The sequence below is a fragment of the Rhinolophus sinicus genome, chromosome 16 (genome assembly GCF_057876585.1).
Source record: "Rhinolophus sinicus isolate RSI-liver-muscle chromosome 16, RSI-T2T, whole genome shotgun sequence".
Lineage (NCBI taxonomy): Eukaryota > Metazoa > Chordata > Mammalia > Chiroptera > Rhinolophidae > Rhinolophus > Rhinolophus sinicus.
This window is the reverse complement of record NC_142516.1, coordinates 120,396,110-120,421,648: the sequence shown is the minus strand read 5'-3', so window position 1 is coordinate 120,421,648 and position 25,539 is coordinate 120,396,110. Positions and strand designations below refer to the sequence as shown.

Here is a 25,539-nt window from a genome sequence, read left to right as displayed (position 1 = left end):
CAGAGCTGTCGTCGTATTACCCTTGATGTCCTGAATGTCATCAAAATGTCTTCCTTTCAATATTTCCTTTATCTTCAGGTAAAGAAAGAAGTCATTTGGGGCCAGATCAGGTGAGTAGGGAGGGTAGGGTGTTCCAAGACAGTTATTTGTTTACTGGCTAAAAACTCCTTCACAAACAGCCACATGGTCTGGTACATGAATTGTTGGCAAAAAGTTCCAGTCGTCTAACTTTTTCACACAGGCTTTTCAGCATTTCCAAATAATAAACCTGGTTAACTGTCCAGTTGGTACAAATTCATAATGAACAATCCCTGTGATATCCAAAAAAAGTTAGCAACATCATTGCAATTAGTTTGCAAACTTAATTGTCCGACCTCATATGACTTATGCACAAAAAGCTATTCTAAGTAAGCTCTGTGTCCTACACCTAGATGGCAAGCAGCCTATACGGCAGCAGAGTCAGAGATCCAATAAGGATGTCTCCAGGAAAAACACAGAACTAATAAACATTGGAAAGTTTTAACCAACTGAAAAATTGAACTGAGAGAAATCTAAGGGTGTTTGTGGAGAATGTGAGCTGTTTTCTGTCAGATATTCAAAGAAAACAAAGTAAATGGAAAAATACAAACAGTTGTACAAGAAAGGAAACATCACCATAGTACACCACTTGGGTCACAGAGACAATATTCAGTCACATTTGTTTTAAATATGGAAGTAAACAAAAGAAAGAGTGAAGAGAGAGGAAACGTGATTGCCACAGAGCAGACAGAGTGGGCTGTTCTTTTGTTATAATCTTTTATTAGCATTACTTACTTGTCTTCATAAACTCTGATCATACAGTAAGAATTAAGCAATTATGTAAAAGCATTATTTTGAAAGTTTACTATCCATCCTGTTTTTTCCTTCCACTAAGAATCATCTTACCAAATGAGGCTGCTCTCTCAGTTCCTTTTTAAACCCTGAATACCTTAGCTCATCTCTGAGCTTCAGAAAAAGCTCAGTGAGACTACACACAGGGCTCCATGAAGAAACTGGCAAACTTGATCTGCAAGTGGCCTTTTTCTGAACCTAAACCTAGTGATTTATTCAGCTACTGCTCTATACTATTTATCCTGATTGGCTACTGGAACCTGCTCATTTTAAGCCAGTATTCATGCCTCAGCATTTTTCTGCTGTTAACTCTAGCCACTTCGGGGGATACCTCTGGGCCACCAAGGTCAAATGTCAAATTCTACTCTAATTATATGTCACAGCAAAGAGGTGGTCTTATAAAACATATCCTAATATCAGAAACATTAAAATGTGAAAATGTTTGTCTTAGAAATGATGAAATACAGCAATTTATTAAAACCAATCTCAACACTTCTAACTCATTGACTCTCAGGGTTAGGAGACCTTAAAAATGATCTGTAGAAAAATAAATAAATAAATATAAATAAATAAATAAATAAATAAATAAATAAATAAATAAAATGATCTGTAGAATCTTAACACTAATCTGACATTTAAATCCTCTTAGCCTATAATCAACCAGATCTCTGCAATCTCCAGAGAACGTATCTTGGTTCTAGGCAGTTCCTACTCCTGTCTAGACATTCCCTGTCCAAAGTCATAAAGCATATGATAGTATTGGAGATTCAATGTCTACCTACAGGAGACAGAAAACAGGTAGCAAAAAAAAAGGACAAAACTTCATTTCTGTCTCGTGCAAAAGTCCACATAGGTTGTACAAGATTAAGGGACCCAAATGTCAGGGACCCAGGCACCCCCTTTCTCATTCCTCTAATGTGCATGTCTTCAACCTATGGCCCAAATAGTACTATCTGTGTTTCATTCAACATAACATCATACTCACGCCCATAGCCACACCTGCCTACAAGCAGGCTGCAAAGTGGAGACCAATACCGGCTACCTGTACCCAGCTAAAAATTCTGCAACCATAAAAGGGGAAAAAAATGGAGACTGAGGGACAAATAGCCACCTCTGCCAGTTATACCACAGACCTAATCCCTTACTCTACAGAGAAGTGCTCTTCACTAATACTAAGAGACTAGGTTTAGACTTAGGCTTCCATGGTTATCTATTACATCTCAATAGAAGTTTCCTAGAAACCACGATGCTTTAAACTCAAGTTGAGTCTAAAGGTACCTTGCTCGACTTAGAGCTATGGTCCTTTTATAGTTTTGACATAGATGTCCTAGTTATGACAACTATGGCAGTGGGCTTGTACACCCTGTGGAAAGCTCTGGATCACTTTGAAGCATTCTGGTGTAACAGAAAAATTTAGTTTCCTTTCATAAAGATGGTCCATCAAGCTTACTGTCATACTGTCAGTCTGGTTTTGCTTTTCAATGAATACAAGTCCTTGAATGGTTCCCTTGTTAAAGTGTGATTATTGGCAGTTGCAATAACCAAGATTTTAGATCTTAGACTAAAATCTGTATTCAATCCAAAATTGTAGACTGGTAAAATCACAAAACAAATACAATTAGAGATGAGATTTGAAACACGTATGTGCTGTCTACATGTATGTGCTGTACTGGGCACAGTTAGGTTCTAGATTAGAAGCACTTGTGTAGGAAGTGAGACATAACAATGAGGTAAGTGCCTGACTAGAGAAAAGACCGATGTACTCATACAACAAAAGTAATGAACAGACCACAACAGAGAGAAAATTTAAGCTTGCTTAAGGAAGCCAGGGGAAAACATCAAATAAAATGGAAGGACAGGAAATGCAATCAGAAGGAATCACCATGGCTCTGAAGTGTGAAGGGACAGGAATGGTTGGAGAGTGTAAGAATCTCCAAGTGGCCATGAGTGGGAATGGGATAAAGGCCAGCAGTTGGGTAGCTCAAGAGTTTGGATTCTATTCTGGGAACAATGTGAATCTGCCAAAACTGTTATAACACTTAGGTTTGACTGAAGTATGGAAGATGTCCCAATGAGGAAAGACCAGTGGCAGGAAATTGCAGGGATGGATCTGAACTAGCACAACAGTGGTGAGATGGGAGACGAAAAGCCAGACGAAGCTTAGAAGGATCACCTCTGTGTCATGTGCACTGACTTTGGCACACAGTGAATGCCCAATACAAAACTGTTGAATTAAATTTTATTTTCAAAGACTATTTCACTTATATTAAGATTTTCAGAAGAAAGCTACAGCAGATAGTTATAAGAACGCTGCATAAATAGTCACATACTAGGTTATTAAAAAAGAACTTAAGCTTTTAGTATCAATTGTAAGAGTTTTATATTTTCTTTTTTTTAAATAAACTAATACATGAGTTTAGGATACTAATTCTGAGTGCACTAGGTGCTAAGAGATTTTTACCTATTCCAAACAACAAATAAAGGAGATATTCGAAGAACGAATAAGAGATCTAGGTTAAAATGAATAATGTATTAAGCATAGAGACAGATACTATTTAGTTTTATCATCCAAGGAAAAGTAATTCACTTCTTTCTAAAAACATAGAAACTTAGTTTTTATGTGAAAATACTACTCAACAATGAACACTATCAGAGAAACTTTGTTTAGACCAAGGCAAAACAATTGAAACTAGCTCAACAAATATACAGAGTGTGCCAAAAAAAAATGCACACATTTTAAGAAAGTAAAAAACTGTTATTAAAATTGTAATACTCAATATATACCGATAACAAAAGATAAATACAAGTCACGAGTATACATTTTTTTGGCACGCCTGGTATTATCACCCCTTCCCCCATTCAAGCCTACAATCACATAAGGTTTGTATTTGAAATATTTTTAAAACCTTGCGTTTCATTAATTAGAATATTGTTATAGGAATAATCAAGTATCCCCAAGTTTCCTAAAAGTATATAGATGCCCCATCTCAAAAAAAAAAAAAAAAAAAACTATTACAAGACCATCAGCAGATAACAGAGAATGTACTCAAAACTGATATAAAACACGCTAGAAAAATGAAAGAATAATCCAAGGGAAAATATTTTTGCACTAATAAGTAAAGATTAAACAATTAGCCGACATTCTGTTTAAACCTCATGAGTAAGTAAAGTTTGATAAGCCTCAGGTTTCATTTTAGTGAGAATTGGCATCTGAAAACTAACTTAATCAGTTAATAATACAGTATGGTCAGTCAGTCTCAGGTAATTCACAGTATGCAATTAAAATCTTTCAGGCAGATAGAGTTGGGCCCTAGATAATTATAAGGGCAACACCACTGAAGAAAAGTTCCCAGCTAAAGTCGGCTATAAGATTCAACACAAAGCCAATTAATTTGACCTACTGAGGTTCAAGAATTCTGATTCCTGGACTTTACTCCAAAGATTTTCTGCCTTAAGAATTTCCTAAAACCTCAAAACCAGCATATGAAAGGCCCTACACATTCACAAACTCTTAAAACTTCATTCCTGAAAGCTTAGTAATTTTACTAAAATGTTAACATTTTACAACTGTGTTTCAGTACATCCTACATTCTTTAAATATACAATAAAACAGCAGAAATAAAGCTGTGTTTACCCAATCCTCATTTTTTGTTGCTTAACTAAATTACCAAATTGCCAGGTTAAAGATGCCCAGAGCATTTTAAATCATGAATATGCAAATAGTTCGTTTTCTTCCAACCCTCCTTCCCAATCTGCCTCATTCACTTACTCTTTCTTCTCTCTCTCTCACATACAAGCACATGCATACATACACATATGTGCAGGCAGAGCTATAACCAAAAAATAAAATAAAATAATATAACAAGGACCTAGAAACTTCAGATGACACATAAAGTTCATATCGAGTAATTTCCTATACACTCCACGCTATTGCAGATGTAACCATAAAGTGACCATGCTCAGTTGTAACAATATCTTAAATTTTTACCCATTGCCTAATGAGATTTTGTATTTGACAAGTTAAGCTCAAAACGAAGCACCACATTTAACTCTCTTCCTCTCCAAAAAGTAGGTAAAAGTGCATTTACATTTGTTCTTAATAATCTTTGCAATTTCACGCATTCTAGAATTTATCTAGAAGTAGGGGTACTTCAATATTATAAATATCACAAAATGTAAAGTGGTGAAAAGTAGATAAGATTTTAAAAGCAGCTTATTTCAAAAGTATCACTTCTAAAACTTCAATCGACTCTGTTAAGTGTTTTTGCTGAATTTAAACATCTCAAATCAATTATGTCAAGGTAACTTACATTCCTCAGAATATCAAAATCAACAGCTGTAAAAATAAGCAAGAGAAGTAGTATTCAAGTTATTCAAGTTATCAAGTCAAAAAAAAAATTGCTTTTGGTTGTGCCTGAGAGACTGTCTTTTCATACAGCAATGCAGAAACTACCAGACTGAAAGAAATCAGAACACTAGACCATAAAATGAATCCTCTCAGGAGACCACAGTTATTCAAAGACCAGCTCCGCCTTGCAGCAGTAATACAGCTGAGTGTAATGACTTTTTTCTCCAAACTAAGGAATTTTCCTTGGTCTCTCTGCCAACAAAACATCAGAGTTTTCTGAGGCTTATGAGGCAGAAAACTCATATGCAGATGTTTCTTGGTTATACTGTACATCACTTACAGTAAAACTCAAAACAAAACAAAGTGAAGAGTTCTGTAAAGTAAGCAACTTACTGGTCTATCCAGACCATCTCTGAAAACAGGAGGGACTTCTGTTCCTCTGATTAAATCAGCATTCACTGTTACTAGGGAACTGCTTCTGGATTAAAGAAACCAGAATATTCCAGTGATTTCAATAATAAAAAATTTTTTAAATGGTTTCAAAGGAAACATGTTAAGTATTCATCTACATCATAATTGGAACTCAGATTTAAGATATAATCTTTATTAATCTATCTACAATTTTACTTCATTTCCTATACTAATAAATTCTTAGGAGTTTTATATCCTTTAAATTTAGGAAGTCATAAGTACTCAGAAATTCACAAATTAATAAGTAATATATGTGTAAGAGAAAGTTCTAGAAAGGTAAGAACCATTACAATGATTCACCCCCACCCCCTCAGGTGGAAGTGGGGTACAAAGGATCTCTCACATTATAAATTTGCTTCCTACATTTCTACTGTTATTTAAATATTTATAATTACTTTTGGAATCTTATTTAAATACCAAAATATTAAAAATATTTTATGCTCCAATGAAATAAGACACATTCTTCATGGACTGTACTTTTTTGATCAACATTTCTTTCCTTGAAACTGAAATTGAAAGATCTGGAAATCATTTATTCAGAATCTTGTGCCTGCTATCTGCTCAAAATAGTCAATGTAGGCCCTAAATGCATGGGACTTTCAAATTCCCACAACAGTTTGTCCAAGTCAGACACCTGAAATCCATGCCAAAAAGTTTTGCCTGCAGGCAGTCTACACATGAAGTCATACACTTCTCCTGAAATAAAGCACGACTCAAAGATAATTTTACTATTTTTCTGTTAAGAGGGCCCATTCACAGAAGAGGGACTGACAACACTGGTGACTGATTCATCTTCCAGTGCTTGAAGTATCCAGAGTTCATTGAATTCAACCTTCTTATTCTATATGTGAAAAAACTGTGGTCTAGAGAGTATAAATTGATTTCAATCACCACCTGTACTGTACAACTCTAGGAGTCACCGTCACACTATATTCTATGGAAAAGAAATCCCAGGGGTACCATTTACATGCAAGATGGTAATGGGGCCCCTACAGTTGTGCAATGTAGCAGCCCTGATGACTCCAAGTTCATGCAACTATTTAGAAACAGAACCAGGATTAGAAACTCATCCCCAGCCCCTTTGGCTTAGCACCATGTGGCTTCATAAAAACATGGCAGGGCGGTCGGGGAGGGATTCAAACAGTAAAGGTGAACTTAAGATAAAAATCCAAATGTTTATCCTCTTTCACGATATGCATTTGACCCCTCATGAACGATATGACTACCACAGACTAATCCTGCATTAAGAACATCAACTACACTGAAAGGAAAGCCTGCAGAAACTAGAGACAAGCCTACAGAACAAAACAACTTTAAGAAAATATAAAGATGTCCTACACCAATGTAACACTCAATCAACAGTCTGTGTCCCAATGCTATAGGTGAGAACAAGAGTAAATATTTCACTTGTAGTACCCAAATCTGAATCCCTATTGCTCTCTACCTCCCACTGACTACACCACAAAGGAGACAAATGCAGGGATTCATAATCACAACGGTCATGTGCATTTGCTAAAACAAAATTATCTGGTCCTGTTTCCTAGTAGAAGGGACCAGCTTCGTTCGTATTGATGTCATACCAAGGAAACACTTCCAGCTACAATCACTGATGCCAGTTAAGATAAGAAACCAGTACATTTAGTTGTCTACAGGCTCTAAAAACATTCAATTTTTCTACAAAGAGAAACTAGGCCAAAAGTTAATGCCATTATGTCCAACGTTTTTTGTAACCCAGTATCACTCAGTGATATGGAAGGCACTACATAAAAACATTTCTGGTCACTACTTAGTAAATAAGCAGAGAAGCTCTTCCAAGTTCTGAAACAAACAAACAAACAACAACAACAACAACAACAACAAAAACAGAGGAATGAGGGGTAAGGAGAAACAAAATGGACACAGGTCTTTGAAAGAGTAGTGGCATAAAAACTTCATGAAGATTATATAACAAGACTAATCAATGCATGTAAGAGAATCTCAATGCATGTAAGAGAATCGAAGAGATTAAATCTCCCCAGACATGTTCATACAAAGACAGACCACCTGCTATGAACTGAATCATCCTTCCAGCTTTCTACGCATGTGCAACAAGCATGCACACACAACTTTATTCTCCTTTCACCTGGTGGTTTGAAAAGTTAACTGAGGCTGAGAAATTATTTCTCTTTATGCCCTGAGACACCAGTGAGGATGCAAGAGACAAAAGCATACAGTAAAACAGAAAGAATAGGAATCAGAGCCCCCCCCAAAAAAACCCACAATAATAAATACCTCTGGAAATTAATGTCTCTGAACCAAACTTTTAAAACAGTTTGTGCTGCCTCAGATCACCAAATCCAAGTGCAGCAGTGAGAGAAGAGTCTGAAAAAGTCTAATATTAGCCACAGTCACTAGAGGCTGCCTGGAGGTGCTCTGGGGCTGCTGGAAGCAACTGAGAAAGCCCCATGTTTGCATCAGTGGTCCTCATGCACCAAGACAAACTTAGAGTAAGATGCTGCACTTTGATGTAGCACCAAAACCCAGAAGGGACTTCCCAGGAAGACTTCTCTCACATATCCCTCATCACTTCTGCTTTTGTCAACCAGCATGCAGACATCACACCTACACACACATGTATCAACAGCTAGCATTTCCAAGGTGGAAACGCAAGCTCAAAGCACACAATAGATACGTGGGTCTCAGATGCAAAGCTGCACATTCAAAGCCTATGTTGTTACCCACTCTGCAGCCCCTGCACACACCCTCCTCCTCCTCCACCTCCATGCTCCTAATTACACAACCTTCAGTTACACTGCTGGTACAGGCAAGCCCCTACTTACAAGCAGGTTATCTTCCAAAGTTCATTTGGAAATTTATTTTAAGGCAAAACTAATTTTCTTAGAGCAATGCTATGAATGATGATTAGGTTGCCAGGCTGGCCCCCAAACAGAAACCCATTTAGTCCATAAGGCAAACACTACTATGTTCAGGAAGACCTACCAATCTCTTAACATATGTATGAAGACCAAGAAGCTGAACATGAGTTAGGGTATTATTTCAATGGGGAAAAAATGCACTCCAAGTCAGAAAAAAGAGAATCGAAGAAGTTACTTTTTCTACTTGACTCTGGCTACCAACAGATACAATGGAATATTATTCAGCCATAAAAAGATAGTCTGATAAATGCTACAAATAGATGAACCTTGAAAACATGCTAAATGAAATAAACCAGACACAAAAGGACACATATGGTATGATGCCTCCTATATGAGGTACCAAGTAAAGGTAAATTCATAGCGATATAAAGTTGAATGGAGTTTACCAGGAACTAGTGGGGAAGCTGAATGGAAAATTATTCTTTAATGCATTTAAAGTTTCTGTTTGAGATGATGAAAAATTCTGGAACCAGATAATGGTAATGACTACACAACACTGTGAATGTACTTAATGCCACTGAATTGTATACTCAAAAATGGTTAAAAATGGCAATTTCATGTTACAAATATTTTATCACAGGAGAAAAAAAAGGTATGACTACAAACTAAAAGAGCTAGAGCTAATGGTTTAACTACATTGCTACCTCAAATTTCCCAATTTACAGGAGCAAAATCCTGTACAATGTATCTTAGAACTTCGAGCTGCCTCATGAATATCTGAGATCTCAGATGCTAAATCCACAAACGGAGAGGGTCCACACTGTAACACTCATCGCTGACCATTGTGGAACTCCACAGCGGCCAGGCAGAAGCTCTACTGAGCCAGACAGTCACACAGAAAAAACCCACTTGTACATATGAACACATACCTTAAGTGTGGAAGTTTTGTTGCTAAAATCTTCATTTAAATTCTCACTCTATCAATATAAGAGTCGTAAAACAAATAAATGGTATCACAGAAGAGTCAACTTATGATAGTAACCAGGACACATTTGCTGACAAAGATTTTTAGACAAGGCAATTTAAGATTAAGAAGGCAGCACTGAGACGAACAGCCTCATCCATGGCCAACAGACACAGGACAAGTCCCAGGAGAGCCCAGGTATAGACTCCAGGTGAAGCAGCCTGGCCAGCCTACTCCAGCTGGGGCCCAAAATGCAAAGTGAGCACAAAATGCACAACCCAACTGAGTCACACATCTTAGGAAAAGGCTTCCAGGCAGGCGTTTCACAGTTCACTTCAAGTGCTTAAGCTCCTATTGGTGCCCCACAAAACCACTCAGAGCCAGTGTTGATATTATTTCCAGAAACATTATCAACTACCTCTACATAGAACACTCCCTCTCAAGGCCCATGTAATAAGAAACCCCTTCTCTAGGGTTAAATTTCGACTTGATTGCGTGGTTCCAAGAATAAGAGCTGTCTAATAAACTTCCTCGTAGTATTTACAGAAGTCTCAGGCATAAACTTTTACGTTATGTAAGCATTCAATAAAGTAAGCATTCAATAAACATTGGCTGCCAATCAGAATTTTTTAGCTGTCCATTAAACATCGCTTACAGAGGATGAATCAAAATTAATAAATGGTAAACAACCATTTTTAATATCTGAACATAAATATAAAAAAGTAAAAGAAAACAGATAAATATAAAAAATAGGTATGTGTAATACTCCCCTGACACCCTTCTCTTTTAAGAGTAACTGTCTTTTGGAAAGCAGTGTCAAGTCATAAAAATACATTTCATGTACTCTTACTTTAAATGGAAAATGCTGAGTGTGGGCTCAGTTCACAACAACGCCCTTTCTCTGAGAACAGCCCCTTTTACTCCCAGAAGTGGGCCCCACACTACATGAGCTAGCCCTGGTGAAGACACCTACCTCAGATGGGGTCAGATTTTCTCTCCCCAGCATTTGGATTTAAAACAGCTAGTCAGGCACACTGTGATCATGGAACTCCCTGGAACTGAAAAACATAAATCCAAGCCCCTGTGGAACTAGCCTCCTGCCTCCAAGCATCCAGAAGCACAGGAAGTAAGTGTCTACAGGGAGACATATGCTACCAATGTTCCAACAGAAGCAGAAATGGAAAACAATGAGGGGACTGACTGACCTGACTTGGTTTCTGGTAACTTCCTTGACATTGAGTTCTAAGAAATATTCCACACTCTTATAAATAGTTACCCATTTTTTTTGCCCCAGTTAGCTGGGATATCTATTACTTTCAATTAAAAGTCGTAAGTAAACTTTTGCCAAGGATTTATCATAGGAAAGACTTTAGAGGTTTTTCAGCTTACTTTTTACACCAATGATGACTGAGCAACAACCTAAATGTTAATATGGGACTGAGTTTAAAAATTGCAATAGAGTAACTCAATGAAATACAACCATTTAAAAACTGTGCCGTTTACACAACTGTGGTTATACAACTGTGGTGGTTATACAACTGTGTTTGCCAAAATTCAATTAGGAAAAATGTCTGTGTGTTTTATCATTACAACGACATAAAATACAAAGAAAAAGGACATGAGAAAAGGAAAACAGTAGACCTACATAGGGGTATAGGGCTGTGGGTGATTGATGCTGTGTTCATCCTATTGGTGCTATTAATTAAAACCAGGAAGAAAAATGTAGTAATTGCCCAAAATGAGAAATAACACAAATGTCCATCACTGGTAGATGAATAAAAAAAATTGCAGTTCATCCATTTAAAGAAATACCACTCAGCAATGAAAAGGTAGGCCACCGACACAACAATAGCGAGGCATCTTGAACACATACGCTGAGTGAAAGACACCAGACACAAAAGACACATAATTCCACCTACATACTATCCGGAAAGGCAAAACGAGGAGGACAGGACTCAGAACAGTGTTTGCCTGGAGTGGAGGCAGAGGACTGAAGATGGCACAAGGAAACTTTTCGAGATGATGAAAAGTTTTGTTTATTTATAATTGTAGCTGGTGTTATACAACTGTGTTTGCCAAAATTCAATGAACTGTCCACCTAAAATAGGAAAAATGTTACTATGTGCAAATTCCACCACAATAAACCTGATTTAAAATTAAAGACAAGGAAGAGGATGGCCGTTGGACAGGAGTCCACCTTCCTCCCAGAATGCCAGCATTTTAAATAAACCTGCTTTTCTTTCAAAACATAAAAAATAAAATAAAAATAACAAAGAAGACACTAAGTTTGGAAAACAATCCAAAGCTAGGAGGAGGCACTGCTAAGACGTGTTTTCAAACACTGGGTGACATTCAGTCATCCCATGTATCAGGTACCCAGCAGATGCCAAACACGGTGTGAGGTGTGAACGTGGAGTGCACAAAATACACAAAGAATAACACAACTATGCAAACAGCAATTGTAGTCAGTGAAGAACAGGGTGGCACTCTGATTGCCATCATGGGAGTAGAGGGGTTACCAGCAAGTCATGTGTTTAGCTAAAACTTGAATAAGTAGCAGATTAAGAAGCAAAGAACGGAAAGGTTTTAAGTGTAACATTTTATCAACAGTCAATAGTAACTCAACTGTTTAAATAGATGAAGTGTGGTAATATTTTAGTATTCTGATATACTGTGGAATGGGACCTCCCAAGTAAGCATCCAAGCAAATGAAGGTCTTAAAACAGCAGTATGGACAGTGGCCAGAAGATGTAAAGAAGTATTTTGAACTTTAGGGAACCTCAAAGAATATTACTGTTCCTATAACCATTCCCAATACTTCAAAAATGATTAACAGAAGGTATGCATTTCCCTGAAATGAGGTTGCCTGAGGGCCACTAAATGTTCTGGTATTTCAAAGCAATTTATTATACTTCTTTTTACTTTTGGCTGAATTTACCAAGGTTTCCACAAGCTTCTCAGAGATTCTAAAGGATCACACACGTGTGTACACACACACACACACACTTACTTATCAAAAAGTGAATTTAAGTGTTCCTGTTTGGTAAACAAAAGTCTTCACTCCACAGGCGCAGCTCAGAGATACTGCAGGTTTGGTTCCAGACCACCGCAATAAAGTGAGTCACATGATTTTTTTTGTTTCCCAGTGCATATAAAAGTTCTGCTTACATTTTACTATCGCCTATTAAGTGTGCAATAGCATTATATCCAAAAAATGTACGTACCTCAATTTTAAAATACTTTATAGCTAAAACATGCAAACCGTCATCTGAGCCTTCAGCAAGTCATAATCTTTTTGCTGGTGGAGGGACTTGCCTCAATGTTGACGGCTATTGACTGATGGGGGTGGTGGCTGCTGAAAGCTGGAGTGGCTGTGGCAGTTTCTTAAAATAAGACAACAATCAAATCTGCTTCTACAATTGACTCTTCCTTTCAGGAACGATTTGTGTGTGACATAGGATGCTGTTTGATAGCTTTTTACCCACAGTAGAACTTCTTTCAAAACTGGAGCCAATCATCTCAAACCAAGTTTATGTAATATTAGAAATCCTTTGCTGTCATTTCAACAATCTTCACAGCATCTTAATTAGGAGTAGACTTCATCTCAAGAAACCACTTTCTTTGCTCATCCACAAGAAGCAACTCCTCGTGAATTAACCTTTTATCGTGAGAATGCAAGCACTACTCTCTCCTTATCCTCCTTAACTCACAAGCTGCTCCTTCTCAAATGCTTTTGCTGAGTCTTCTCTGAGCAGCCTCTAAATGTTGAGGGTAAGCAAGGCAGGGCTCGGGCTCAGCCTTTAAACCCTTCTTTTCCTACACTCATATCTTATTTTAAATACATTCTGTTTGGTAACAACTCCCACAAGGATAACTCTAGCCCTGACGCGTCCCTAAAGCTCCAGATTTGAATACCCAACTGTCAATTCAACATCTTCATTTGTCTTGCCTATCTAACAGGCATCTTAAATTTCACCTGTCTAAAAGAGAACTGCAGGCTTGCAGACCCCCACCAGCTTCCTCCTTGCTCCAGCGCGCCTTACTCTTACATAGATACCACTATGCATCCAAATTGATCATGCAAAAAAAAACCAAGAAATCAGCCTTGATTCCCCTTTTCCTGTCACCACAATAGTAACTCCAATAGGTGCTGCTGCTTCAAAATACATTCCAAATGCAACCATTTCCCACCTTCACTATCATTTCAACTCAAAGCCACCATTAGCCCCTTTCCTCCTTACAGTACATTCTTCACATTGCAACCAGAATGATCCTTCTGAATTGTAACTCATGCAAATCTCCTCTCAAAGCCGCCTATGGTCTCTCATCACACGTAACATAAAAAAATATACTCAGTGGCCTGGAACAATTGGCAACAGATTAGCCTTTGTGCTACGGTGACAAGAAATATGTTCAAAGGCAAGGGAGTCCTCCCTGCCACCCCCAAATCAGATGATATTACTTAAACCTCAAAGTCAACTCTGAGAGGCAGAGGGAGAATCTCTGAAAATCAATAACCACTCATTCCTAAATAAATGAGTGTTCAAACAAAAGTAATCTGGTTTCACCTTAAATAGAAAAAAATAAGTCTCTAAACAAATATTAAGTTTGACTGTGTTATACCCAATCAAAAAACAACTACCATTCTGAGATTATTTTGTATCTCAATTTCAGACTGAAGTTTCTTCTAGCTCATATGTCTTCAACATAAAAGATGCACCATATGTATCCAAAGAGTCATTAGTAAGTGTGTTACATAATTCCCCGCAGAAATTTCAACTTTAAATGTATAGGTCTTTGTTTAAATGACCTGTTGTCTGCAAGTTTTCAAACAATGCTTCACTTTGTGTTTCCCAGGCAGTATAGGAAACAAGGTATGCTACTGTTTCCATTCCTCAAACACACTGGGACTAACATTAAATACAAAATATTTTCTTGCAAATTAGAAACATCTAGAAATATAGTCCACTAAATCTAGCCTCATAAAAAGAATAACCGGGCCGGCCCGGTGGCTCAGGCGGTTAGAGCTCCATGCTCCTAACTCCGAAGGCTGCCGGTTCGATTCCCACATGGGCCAGTGGGCTCTCAACCACAAGGTTGCCAGTTCAATTCCTCGAGTCCCGCAAGGGATGGTGGGCTCTGCCCCCTGCAACTAAGATTGAACACGGCACCTTGAGCTGAGCTGCCTCCCGGATGGCTCAGTTGTTGGTTGGAGCATGGGCTCTCAACCACAAGGTTGCCAGTTCAATTCCTCGAGTCCCGCAAGGGATGGTGGGCAGCGCCCCCTGCAACTAAAATTGAACACGGCACCTTGAGCTGAGCTGCCGCTGAGCTCCCGGATGGCTCAGTTGGTTGGAGTGCGTCCTCTCAACCACAAGGTTGCCGGTTCGACTCCCGCAAGGGATGGTGGGCTGTGCCCCCTGCAACTAGCAACGGCAACTGGACCTGGAGCTGAGCTGCGCCCTCCACAACTAAGACTGAAAGAACAACAACTTGAAGCTGAACAGAACCCTCCACAACTAAGATTGAAAGGACAACAATTTGACCATTGTTCCCCAATAAAGTCCTGTTCCCCTTCCCCAATAAAATCTTTAAAAAAAAAAAAAAAAAAAAAAAAAAAAGAAAAAAAAAAGAATAACCTCTGGGCCGGCCCGGTGGCTCAGGCGGTTGGAGCTCCGTGCTCCTGACTCCGAGGGCTGCCGGTTCGATTCCCACATGGGCCAGTGGGCTTTCGACCACAAGGTTGCCAGTTCAATTCCTGGAGTCCCGCGGGGGATGGTGGGCTCTGCCCCCTGCAACTAAGATTGAACACGGCACCTTGAGCTGAGCTGCCTCCCAGATGGCTCAGTTGTTTGGAGGGTGTCCTCTCAACCACAAGGTTGCTGGTTAGACTCCTGCAAGGGATGGTGGTCTGTGCCCCCTGCAACTAGCAATGGTGACTGGACCTGGAGCTGGGCTGCACCCTCCACAACTAAGACTGAAGGGACAACAACTTGAGGCTGAACGGCACCCTCCACAACTGAGATTGAAAGGACAACAACTTGACTTGGGAAAAAAAAAGTCCTGGAAGCACACACTGTTCCCCAATAAAGTCCTGTTCCCCTCCCCCAATAAAATCTTTAACAAAACAAAACAAATAAAAGAATAACCTCCAATGTTTACTTTACTAAAAGTTTCTAGAGTTTTTTTTGTTTTTGTTTTTTAAGTCAATCACTAAAACTTTTTACCTCCTCCTACACAAGCCAGGAAGAAAACACTATGCCCTTCTCTTTTCACACCTGCCTCTCCACAGGACTGCCTCCTTAAGGGATCCTTGTCAGGCAGCAGGAAGGCAACAGGGCTCTGTGCTATTTAGGCCCTCCTCCTAAACGGGGACGATTTTTAGGCCTTCGGCCACTCTGATTTCTAACTTGGCCCTAGATTATCATGAGTCAATTTTTAGAAAGAAACCCTTCCGAAGCCAGGCAAGACCCAGTAGGATTAGCAACACTGCTAACCCAGCGAGAAGCCCCTGAGGGCTGTAGAGAAGAATGCCCTCCAAGGATAGTGGGGTCATGACCTTCATAGCCCAAACCACCCACTGCCCTCAGTTTGGAGCAGCCCAAGGCTGGGCTCCCATTGCAATGTGTCAACCCATACTGCCTGTAATTTAATCAGGTTAAAAAAGAAAAGGAAAAAAAAATATCAAAGATGAAAGAGATTTCCCAATCTTATGACAATTTTAACCCATGTACCAGAAAATATGAAACAACTCAGTGACAAGATTTTCTTTCCTGAAAAGTTATGCTCAGGAGGAACACTGAGATTTAAGATTTGTGTGACAGCCTTGGGAAGAGGTAGATATTGATAAAACTTTTCAAAGAAAATTTTAGTCACCTTTCAAAAAAAGAAGAGCATCCCAAGAAATGTAGTAAGTTAACTATCCCCTTGTGCTATTTATAAATATAACCATAAACTACAACATCTGTAATTGGAACGAACCTACCAGAAACCCTAAATATATCAGATGTTAAAACTCTACACCATTTACTACTACACCTCAGTAAAAGACAACTATAGTAACATGAGTTTCAACTTAAACGTTTGGTTGATTTTTCCATCTCACTACAACGAAGCGTAAGAACCTCAAACGAGGTTTGAATATTTTAACAACTGAAATTTTATGGGAGAGCACATCCAAAAAATAGAGGGAAAAATACATTTATACTATTTCATCCATACCTTTCCTTCAAGGACATCATGACATATCAAAATTATATCTTGTCTGAGCCCACAAGTTTATAAAGTCAAAAATATTTGCTATCCAGATTATTACTGATAACAGTAAATGAAGACCTCATGAAAATGTTAAGGACAACACATTGGCCCTCGTATTTAGAAGACAGTCTGCTCGACTCAGAGCTGTAGGTCCAAGGAATACTGAACATTCACTCACTGGTCCTGGCCGTGGCAGTGAGCATGTTTATTGGGAGTCTCCGGCCCTGAAGGTGAGTACACCTCTACCTGTCAGGTATCCTCCCCTCCATCTACTCCAGAGTTCAAGGATGGCTAAATGCGGGAGTGTGCCAAGAGAACAAAAGCACACAACATGGACCTCAGGAAGCAAGAAATCCAACCAAGTCCCCTCCCTTACTCTCATAAGCAGAACAAAATCTCATTGCTCCAAAATTGGCTACTTTTTGTACTTCTCAGATGCGAGTGTAGGATGCGGGAGCCTATGAGATCTTAGAATCTGTCCTCAACAGACTTAGAGAAATGGATGGTGCATTTTTTTTTTTTAGAGAGAGAAAAGACATTTAATATGCATATTGTTGTCCTATGTAGAAGAATCTGGAAATTCACAAGTTCGGCTTTGTTTAGCTTTATATTTCTAAGGTAAACATATTTAATGCAAAGTCATTAGCTCCATGAAAATGGTCCAAGTCTGGCTCCTAATTGTTTGAAGGCCCGAGAGAGCCTTTAAACTCATTGGTATATGAAAATCAATCACAACAGAAAACTCTAAATAATTACCCTCAGCAATAAATTCTCAATAGAAACAATTCAGTAATTTGTTGGCTCCACCCTTAACAGCAATCTGCAGCTTAGTTATGGCCAACAAATTCCATGCTGACTGAGGCCAGGACCATGGCTCCCATTCTCACAGATCTGTGGACCCTGACGGCATGACAGACTGACTCAGGGCTTTCAGGCAGAGATGGACACAATGAAGACGTGACCTTAAAAATGAGAGAGAAATATTCTACTCATGCTCACTCAGTTAATATTTGTAGAGTTCAATAGCCCCACTATTTAAAATGAATAATTCCAGTATCCCCCTCATGCCTTTCTCCAAATGATTTCAACCCCTGTAAAAACTACTTTAATCATAAGTTAAAGGAAATAGCATCTCTCTTCTTGAATACTAACTTCCTAGTTTACACATTCCTAGTAAATGCATGATGCTAGTGTGCTTTAATGTAATCCATATTTACAGTTGAGAATAATGCTATTCCCTGTCATTACACAAACAGAAGACATTTTAGTTAGCAATAAAAACCTTACCAATTTTCTCACAACTATTCTCTTAATATTAGAAACTTACAAAAAAAAAAAAAAAAAAGAATCCTTATATTGATTTTTATTATATTCAGAGCCTCCAATTAGATACAAAAGGAGGAACTCACACAATAGCTTTAGTCCCACAGAAGCTAAGTGGCTGCAGAACTGGAGCTGGTTACTTCATGCACCACCCCACTAGGTCCCTTATCCCTGCTATAAAGGGACCTTTTACTACAAGAGCTTGCATTCACTCAACAAACATTCATGAGCCACCTACCATGTGCCAGCTATTCTGCTAGGGACAGAAGACAGCCCCTGTCATCAAGGAACCTTCAAAGAGCATACAGTGCAGTGAAGAAAACAAGAAAGTAAATAATTACAAAAACTGTAAAAGTAGAAGCAACCAGAGCCTAAGGGACTAAGAGGATGCATTCCACGCCTGAGGATATGAAGAGAACGGTTAAGTGTAGCTCCCTGGAAAGGATGAAGCTTGAGCAGAGTATAGGGAACAGGCAGTGGGTGCTTCTCAGCCATTCAGATTTTAGGAACTAATAACATGTCCCCTGCAAAAAACTGGAGACAAAACATGGCAAAGCCAGCTTTTAATTTTCCACAAAGAACACTTCACACAAAATACCTTTTTACTATTGCCAGTGCGTTATAAAAGGACATTTTTTAACACAAAAAGGAAGTACAAAACTGCAGAATAAAGAACATTCTTTCAGTTTAGATTATATATTTAGCCTGATGACATGTTAGTACGGTTGTTTTTTTGTTTTGTTTTTTCCATTTCCCTCTGTGATGGTAAACATTTTGTCACCAAGCACCCCTGGTTCATAGATCCCCATTTGGAATCTCTGAGCTAGGGAAAAAGGATAGCCAGGGACAGAGAAAGGGAAGCCAGAGAAGGGAGGTGCTAGATGGGATATGGAGGGCAGTTTCCCAGCTCTCCGGGAAGATCAAAGACGAGGACCAGAGAGAAAGACACACACAAAAGGAAGTGCTGAGAGGGCCAGTGGACCAGAAAAGGCCTGGAACAGATCAAAGAAGAGACAGTGTATATTGATCCGGCCACTGGAAGCCACAAGAGAGACCACAGAAACCAGCACACACGTAGACAGAGCCATCTAAAGACCCATCTTGAGGAGCTGCCTCAGCAGAGGCCAAGACATCTGGAAGGCATCACCTGGACCAGACAACCCTCACCCACTGCCTGAAACTATGGTGCTATAAAGCTCCTCCAGGACCCTGGTTCCAACCCAGATGTGGGCGTGCGGCAAAGGGAGGAAAACAACCCTTAAGAGGAGAGAGCAGCGCTGGCTAGGAAGTTTGAATTGACCAAATTTAAATCCTGAAGTTAGGTCATCTGTTTAATAACCAGCACTTAAACACACTGTGGAATTAGCTCATCTTCAGGAATACAGGAGGCACGCACAAAATAATTCAGCCCAGGCCAGAACACATCATCACAGTTCTCTGGATTACTTAAGAGCTCACCCACCTCACACCAACTCATACTGTTTCACATATATTTCAGAAAGCAAATTAAAATAGAATTTTTTTTTTTTTTTTTTTTTTTTTACGGTATTACTTTCCTGATAAAGTTGACAAGTATTGTGGAGGGAGGCTGACCTAATGCTGTACAACTATCTGAGGCTTCTGAATGTCAGAAGGACTAGTGAGAGAAAAAAGGTGTGTCAACAATGTTCAGTGCATCAAGGGACTGACAAGTGGGGACTGTCCCTCTCTGACACATTGTCAACCCCTACTTGTCCAGCCACAGTTAGCAGAGCGTGAGGCCAGGATGGGGCAGCAGGCAGCTACGTCTTCCATGGATAAAGATAACAAAGTCAGCACACAGCACTTCAAAGTCCATGAAAGTGTTCTCATTGAAGTCATCCTCCCACCTGACAGCCAATGGGACAGACAGGTCCTATGACAATCACTTCCTCCTATCATGCCTCCCCTTTTAGAGATGTCCGACTTGATGTGTCCAGAAGTTCAGCACCTTGTCCAAGAAATAGAGTAAACAAATAGCAATGGACATTAAATCCAATTCATGTGTGATCTTGACCTCCTTGTCACCCTCCTTCCCACAGGAATAAAAGAAACTAATTTGGGGTAGCTCTATATAGCGATGGACCCACAGCTGCATAGACATGAGGGCATGTGTTATTTGTGGAGAGCTCCCAGTTACTCAGCTACTGGGTTACCTACGTTGGGCAAGCCAAAAGTAATCTTAGATGCCGTTTCCTCATCTGCAAAAACTGATATAACAACAATCCATCTCATAGGGTTGTTTTAAGAACTAAAAGTGGGCCAGCCCGGTGGCTCAGGTGGTTGGAGCGCTGTGCTCCTAAGGCCAAGGTCGCTGCTATGAGCGGCCGACCAACGACTGGCAACCGACTGCCTCAGCCAGGGTTGCAGGGAGACCACAAGGCTCCTAATACCAGCATGGGCCAGGGAGCTGTGTCCTACACAACTAGACTGAGAAACCACGGCTTGAACCGGAGTGGGGGGAGAGAGGTGGAAGAAGGAGGGGGGTGAAAGAAATTTTGGAAACTCTTTAACTCACAATTATTAGTTGCTAATAGCAACAACCTCGTGAAACAAGCTTTATTATTATCCTCACTTTACTTAATGACCAAAGCTCAGCAACTTCTTCATAGGGTCAGGGGAAATTTCTGGGGTGATGGACATGTACTATATCTTGAATGGTATGTTGGTTATATGGATGTGTATTTGTCAAAACTCATAATTGTACACTCAAGCTAGGTGCATTTCATGGTACTTAATTGTATCTAATTTTTTTTTATAGATCCTGTTGTCAGTAAACAGCAGTATATATTCCAGAAGCATCCATTAATACACATTAGAACCTATAGATGTTTTACTTGGCTCTTGTTCTGTAATCCACCTTCCAACTAATTCCTTCCCACCCAATATAAAAACGTAGAATGTTGACTATACCTACTAACCACAATTTTTGTCTAATCTCACAGACATCAAACATGCCCTACTTATGCAGAACTTTATGTTTTACTGCTACCTCTAGAATACAGAAGGTGCCAAAAAAATGTATATACATTTTAACAAAGGAAAAAACTGCATAAAAATTATAATACAATGAACGACGCTAGCATTCATTTTATTAACGCCATCTTTTGAGCAAACATTATACTACACATTGCTACTGTAATTCAATTCAACTTCGAAAAGTAATACATAGATAACATCTCTTAAAATGTGTACATTTTTTGGCAACCCCGGTATAGTCACCTAGAGCCCCCTAAAGGAGTTGGTCTCTGGCCTTGACCTTGTAGGGTATTATACCCACAGACCTAAACAATCACCTTGTAAAGTAGGTCAGGACCACACACCAGATGTCTATAATCCCAAACCAATAGATACCTGAAAATTTAAAATATTATCTCTCAGTCTAAGTCAGCATTCCTTCAACATTTTTTGAGCAACTCAATATAAAGGATGTAATATTCTATGGATTCCTGATAGATAGGTAAACAAAATTAAATTCTTACTCCTGTGGCTATTACCTCGTATTGTAGATAATTTTCAGAATTCCATCAAAAGGTAAGCTTTTTCATGAAAATCAGTAAAAAGTGTAAGATCAGAACAATACGACTAAATCCCAGGATAGCACTGAGCCAACACAGGACAGACTGTCCCTATAAAAGTAAAGAAATAAAACCAAACCACCATTTACATGCAGTGCTTATCAAGGACCACCACCTAAGACTGTATAGCTGCGTTAATAAAATAACTTGATGTAAAGATTCTGCATTCTGTTTGTTTCTAAATTATGTACAGCTAGTTAAAGAAATTACCCAAAGGACAGCACAGGCTGTTTGGGAGAAATGTGGGTAGACTGAATATGCAGGGCAGAGTTTAAAACTAAAATAAAGTATTTTCCTGAAAGTGTTAAATGACCACGAACAACTCCGTTTATAATCTTTTAGCCAGTTGCCTTATCTCTTCAAAGTTCACTTGGCTAAAAGGAAATAATTTTCCATTAGAGCGACGCCAAGACCAATTGAAAAATGCCATGTTGTGTGTGTATGTGTGTGTAGTTACGCAAGTTGGCACCTCACACTGTACCTCCCAACCTTCACTAAACATCAACTTCCTATGCCCTTTACTTGAAAATGATTACCTACGTTAGGTTTTCCACTGGCAAATAAAAGTTCCTTAACAAAGGTCAATGTATGTTCACACCTAACTAACAGAAGCAGCCCAAAGGAAGAGCTAATCTAAGTAAAGGCACTTTTCAAGTCCTAACACTGTCCATTCCTTAGAAGTCTCTTTGGTAATACAGAACTGTTGACTTCAGGGCTAGAAACCACGACTGATACCCAGGATGTAACCGGTTTTATGGGACATTCTCTTCCCAGCTCTGATTGATACCAGCCCTCATCTCCTAATTAAATTTCTACTGGGATTAGCTCCATTTACCCATGCAGCTTTAAGTAATGTAATGGGATTCAAAATTTCTATAGAAAAAAAAATGTTCAGAAAAAACAGTCATCCCTATTCAACATACATAACCTTGGATTGCTATCTGTAAAATGGATGAATTTTACAGTGTGTTATTATTGTACAATCCAATGATTCAAATAATTGTTCTGATGGATTTTATTTGATTCTTCTTGAAAGAAGTCTGAAAACTATAAAATCTCATAGAAATGTACTATATCATTGTAATGATATGTAACTCTCAATTTTCCATTCGTCTACTAATTTAATGGCTTACAAGATTTAACATTCTGTTTTATGTTCTGTGGTTAGAAAATAGAATAACAACTCATAATTCTAAGCTACGTTATCTGAAATGTTACGTATCCAAACTACTGCATGTCTTTGATCTCATTTCAGCACCAATGTGAAGAAAATCCTAGCAACAGCAATTTATTACTTCTTATAGAATAAAAGTAGTCAAGTAACAGTATCACACTGGGAGTGGGGAATGGAGCAAGAGGGAAGAAGACTTGGGTCCTTGTCCTGGTTCCATAACTTAACTCACCGTAATATAAAACACCTACCCAACTAGGTCCAGTCCTCAATTTCTTCATATACCTTGTTCCCCAAAAATAAGACCTAGCCAGACCATCAGCTCTAATGTGTCTTCTGGAGCAAAAATTAACATAAGACCCAGTATAATATAATATCAACTGCTACTGGTACCAACCAATTCTATCTAAGGAAGAAGGAAAGTTATCATACTGGGATAACCATTCCCCACTCCCAGTATGATACTGGGCTCTTGCGCCTGGAATTTAATTCCCAACAGAGAGCACCAACAGATCCAAGCAACAACTCCGACAAAGGTGAGTGGAAGAAATGAAATGAAATTTCCTGTCCATGAATCGGAAAAGGGTTAAAACAAGAAACAAAAGAAGGTTATTAGCACTTATTCACTGTCTACTATATACCTGACATTGTGGTAGAATAACCCCAGGAGAGAAGAGAGGTGTTATCTGCACGGTTCTCATGAGATGACGGGTACGAAGGCAAGGATGTAACTTACCCAAAATCACGCGGCCTAACGTAGATGGCCACATCTAACTTTGGTCTAACTTTGAAGTCTGTGCACTCTCCTGAATTCCTGTACCCAACGTTCTGGATTCCAGTAACATTTTTTGCAATTCTATAACAAAGTATGTCTCCAAAGTTTCATCAGTGACGTCAGGGTGAGAAAAATCTAGCAAAATGTTGACATGTCTCCATTTTATTACTCCAATTTTAATAAAAACAGGAGGAAAGAGGAAAAAAGCAATACCCTGCCCTGTAGGCTTCTACTTATACCATATAAGTAAAAAGTAATTTTCATTTGATTAGGTACTTATAAGGTTATGTTACATATTTAGCACACGATGTAACCAAGATTTTTCTACCAAAACAGTCATATCTGCGATATAAAAATCATTTCAAGTTTTTCATAACAAGAGAAATGCAGGCTTTTCATAGCTCCATTCCTTTTTCATTGATTAGACTCACTCTTCTTATCTGGGAATTAAAATGAATTAGTAAATCCCTCTGCATAGTTGTCATGAATATCTCCATAAAGCACCATCAGAAATTTTTAAGTATTAAACAAAAAATGTAATACTTAAGAGTATTAAATCAAATCCAATAATCAGCAATTCTAGTGAACCACCAAAAAGTTTCCCAGAAATGCAAAACTACTCTGAAACACAAATCTTATTAATATAATAAGAGAAAGAACAATCCCAGACTGAAAATTCATCTCAATTCCTCTTTAAAATGTAAATACGTGTTTCTCTAAACAAGGAACAGCCCAAGTCTCCCTACTGATAAGAAATTGTCAACTTGTGACTGTCTGCACAAATGGAGAAGGTCACCAATTCTCACAAGTGGAACTAATTCTGTACAAGTATTGGCACATGGGCATATGCCAGGTGTCTTGAGAATGGCACTTTATTAAAACACAGAATTATAACTGAGAAGGAATAAGAATTGTACACCTTCCAGCTCTGTGTTCGCCGAACTCCTAACAGCAGTCTTTCAGAGACACAAGGCCACACTGACCAGCCTCCCTCTCTTCTGCTTGCTGCGGATTTCACAGTGGATGCGGGGGCTGGGCACAAGGAGAGGACAAGGAGGGAAAATCGAGAAAAGCAATAAGGAAACTAACAGCTCTGGCTTAAAAGACCTTCTAGTAGCTGTGACTAATTGAAAAAGGAATTTCAAACTCCCATGCCATCAGAGCTCTTGATTTATTCCAGGCTACATCTGGTACAAATAATTCTAAAAGTGCAAATGCACCCAGCATCACAAGGTTTAGACCCTATTCTCAAGAAACAAGATGTAACCAAAAGCTATTGGAAAAGGTCACTTAAAAGATTATCCAGAGAAAGTAAGTGAAACCACAGACAGTAGTGCTAAGTATCTTGCCTGTCAACTCTTTTGGTGAGAAGGGAAAGAGAAAGGTGATCAAGGATCAGGAGTACATAACCAAAAATGTCCAAACAGCCTCAGGTTTACAAAATTTGGTCGAGGCAGTGACAGACTCCCTGACGTATGGCACAACGTTAACGACGTGGGAGACTATTTCTAGCAACTTAAACATGTCCAAAACTGTACTTTTCACAATGGCTGAGGCTCTTCTGACTGACTGCCCTGAGAACCATGTCTACTTTGCACGGTGTTTGGCCCATGGAAAACGCTCAATACATGGTTTGAGGCTGATGAAAATCCAACTTAAGATTCTAACAGCAAGGATTTTTACTCATGTCTTTTACTGACCACTCAACATGAAAATATAATCCTAACTATACATTATTGTATATATGACTTGGTTCTACTTACAGGGTCTAGATTGAGGATCTAATAAAACAAGTACATTTTTCTTAGTGGAAAATTTTATCTTACCCTTTGTAACCTATTTCCCATTTCTCCAATCTTTCTCTCTCATTAACTAGTAGGACTTCCACAATCCTCCCTTGAATGACCTT

General features: G+C 38.9%; 1 protein-coding gene across 3 annotated transcripts in view; it reads right to left on the bottom strand.

The window, feature by feature from the left end:
- The window catches only part of MTUS1 (microtubule associated scaffold protein 1), a 141,281-nt gene that overhangs the window by 110,151 nt on the left and 5,591 nt on the right, over positions 1-25,539 (bottom strand). Inside the window, exon 2 of one of the 3 annotated variants that reach the window (XM_088793339.1) lies at positions 10,482-10,566. The exons of the other annotated variants lie outside the window; for them this stretch is intronic. The gene's annotated coding sequence lies outside the window, so the exon portion shown is untranslated. The remainder of the gene's footprint in view (positions 1-10,481; positions 10,567-25,539) is intronic. 3 annotated transcript variants of the gene reach the window in all.